The sequence below is a fragment of the Sinocyclocheilus anshuiensis genome, unplaced genomic scaffold (assembly GCF_001515605.1).
Source record: "Sinocyclocheilus anshuiensis isolate Anshui unplaced genomic scaffold, SAMN03320099.WGS_v1.1 scaffold183, whole genome shotgun sequence".
Taxonomy (NCBI): domain Eukaryota; kingdom Metazoa; phylum Chordata; class Actinopteri; order Cypriniformes; family Cyprinidae; genus Sinocyclocheilus; species Sinocyclocheilus anshuiensis.
In genome coordinates this window covers 3,655,506-3,658,914 of record NW_015548309.1, presented here as the reverse complement: position 1 = coordinate 3,658,914, position 3,409 = coordinate 3,655,506, and positions in this window count along the sequence as shown.

Below are 3,409 nucleotides of genomic sequence, written 5' to 3'. Positions count from 1 at the left end.
TATGGATTTATTACAAACACGCAGCTTTTCACTTCACAAGACTTTTATTGATGGACTGGAGTGGTGTGGATTACTTGTGGATTATTGTGATGTTTTTATCAGCTGTTTAGACTCTCATTCTGACGGCACCCATTCACTCCAGAGGAAACATTGGGGAGCAAGTAATGTAATGCTAATTTATTTTTTATTTTATTTTTTATTTTTTGGGTGAACTATTCCTCCACAAACACCAGTAAGTACTAGAAATGGATTTGTAATGGTTTTAGTTTTTCTCAACTACTCAGACTAGTCAGAGAGTAGCAACAACTGATAATCAAGAGACATTCTGTGTTATAAATTTTTTAAAAAGCACAACTGCCATCATCTGCTCACAGATCTTGCCAGAAGAACTTGTTTGCACAGAAATGGGCTGCACTAAAGTTTAAATTAAAGTTTTGGAGGATTTCGGTCTGACGAGCGATGAAGGAAAAGCAGAATGACGTCAGCGGAGGGTTTCTGCTGAGTCAGCAAGACACAACCCCAGCGGTCTCCCAGCATTCCCTTGAACTCTACACCAGCACTGGCTCCCTCTGCCCAGTCCGGGAATGAACGGCATTCTGTTAGACATCCTTGCACCACTTTACACATTCTCACTCCCTACAGGCAAGAATGGTGTTACCGACTCTGATGCGGGCGTAAGGTGGGTGTATCCACTGCTTTCCATTCTGACATTTCAGCAATGGAGGAAACAACTGCACTAGAGGACAAGTGTTTGGGGCTTTGGTGGGTAGATGAGTGGATCAGGGTAATTTGCTTGATGAAGGGACACACACACACACACACACACACATACACACACACACACAAATGCAGTGACTCATCCACAACACCGATTCTGTCCCTGTGTCAATATATTCACTGCAGCAGCAATCATTTACATAATAAAAATCTCATTATGGAGACAGTAAATGGAATGCATTCATTAATCATAATTAAAGTCAACAGAGAGGCAACATGACGTTCCTGTAGAGAAATAACTCTCTCTCAAAGATTATTTTAGTGTATTGAAGCAGCCCTAGAGAAGAATATTCCCTAGTCATAAGAAGGTCACAATGACTGAATGGAGAAACAGACTTTGTTATCAAAGCAACAGTTGAATCAGTTCATATTTCTAAAAGTCATTCCTTTCTCTATATTGTGTTTGAAATTACTTTCAAAGACAAATGCAGGTTTTCCTTTGGGGCTGCTAAAAATGTCAATGACAGAATTTGTCTGCAATCTCATTCATAAGTCGCGAGGGAAGATTTACTTTAAAAAGTCAAAAGTGAAGAGGGTCATTGGTATTATAAAGTACATTTAATGTCTAAAAAAATATGAATATAAAACTTAAATATTAAATTAACTTATTAATATAAAACTTTCACCTCTATGTTCACTTAACTGTGCTATTATCAAAGAAAAATACCTATATTAATATTTTATAGACAAAATATAAATATAGGCATTTTTCTTCATTAATATCACAATTATATGAATATAGGAATTAATTTTTTATTAAATAATTAATCACATCATCCTCCAGGAAAAGCACAAACATCAAACATTAGCAATGGATTTTATGATTTCCGTGATGATTTTAGTTGGTTTGTTTCACTCTAAAGCAGAAGTGCCCAAATTTTTAATACAAATGCCCAAAAATTAAACTTGATTGAGTACTGTGGGCCAGAAGTCCAACTATGCTATATTAAAATGTATTAAATGTTAAATAATAATAATAATAATAATAATAATAATGAAACAAAATGTAAAAAATGAAAATTAAATGTAAAAAAAAAATATTATAAAATTATATATAAATAAATATGTAATTTATTTTATACATTTAAATTGTTATTTAATCAAATTCACTTTTTTAAATTTCAAAGCAAAAATAAAACAAACTAAAAACTGAAAGAAAAATGTAAATTAGAAATGAAGATGTGCTTCAATGGCATGTTTTTTCTCTATTTTTTCCCCTCCACTTATGATATGGCATAGTGGGCCAACTTTGGCCCTGTTTTGGGTATCTCTGTTCTAAAATATTCTATGCTGTTCGCCTGAGCCTGACAAGAGTATATGTATGAAAATCTGGTGTACCCTTGAATAGAAATATTTCCTTACAGCGTAACAGGAATGATTGTTACCTTTCATCGCTGCTGTCGCCCTCTGCTGGTGTACAGGTGAAGAGCATCTGTCCGGTGGAACCGCTATTCATTTACTGCATTGCAGCACTGGGACGTTGTCTCTCATTTTGGCATGGCGTCTGCACAGATCACTCCCAGCAGAAAGACGGAAAAATGTTGTCCTAGACAAATATTAAATATTAAAAAAAATCAAACTTTTTCTGAATGCAAAACTTGTTGTTGGGAAATCAATATTCCATTAATAAGTAAAAAAAAAAAAAAAAAACTTTCTAAAGGCAATCATGCGCTTTCTAGTCTAAAGGAGTATATTTCCATCTTATTCCTTTTTTGTTTCCCTGCCAAGCAAAAACAAGTCAGGAAATGCAAAGCACAGGAAACTTAGATAATTAAATATATAGTTCAGTCATGAAACTCTAGATGGCGCAGTAGACGGGTTGTTAACGTAACCGATGGCAATAATCTACAAATACAGCAATGACCAACAGCAGCAGCAATTCCGCCAAGACCAAATACATTAACACTGTCATATCCATCACCATGCTAAAATGTTCCGAGAGTTGTCATGATTGAAATGTAATTAATTAAATAATAGTAGAATGGAAGCTTAAACACATTCCATAAATAAAATTAGATTATTGGCTCCAATCTGCAGTGCAGGATCCAGTGTGTGAATCTGACACTGCAATTATTATTATAGATCTCATGATACTGTCAGTTTAGTCCATACAGAACAATATTATCTTCATTACTATTCTGTTTTTCATTTCAAATATATTATTTGTTGTGGGCAATTCAGATCAAATTCCACCTTAAGAACTGCAAGGGAGCCAATTCAAAATTTTAAATAGAATTTTAATTCTATTTAATAGAACAACTGAAGTTTTTATAACTTACTGAATGAAACAAGGGACTTCTCAGTTTAAAGCAAATGTTCAGAGGAAAAACTCAATCAGACTGACCAAATGTACACATGTGAATGGGTGAGTTCTGAAACAGCATTTAAGACAAACACTTTTTACCTACAAAAGGGTTTTATGAAGGTAAATGTAAGACTTAAAACAAAACAAAAATCTTACTATTTCTCAGTATTTTTCCAGGGCAAATATCTAAGGATTATTAAATCAAGATACATTTACTTAGGAAGAAACAACAACAGAAGACAAGGAGTCCTGTTTTCTGTGAAATTAATCAAAATGAAGTGAGTTCATGATTAAAAAGAACAAATATCTGCCATATGGGCTCAAAAA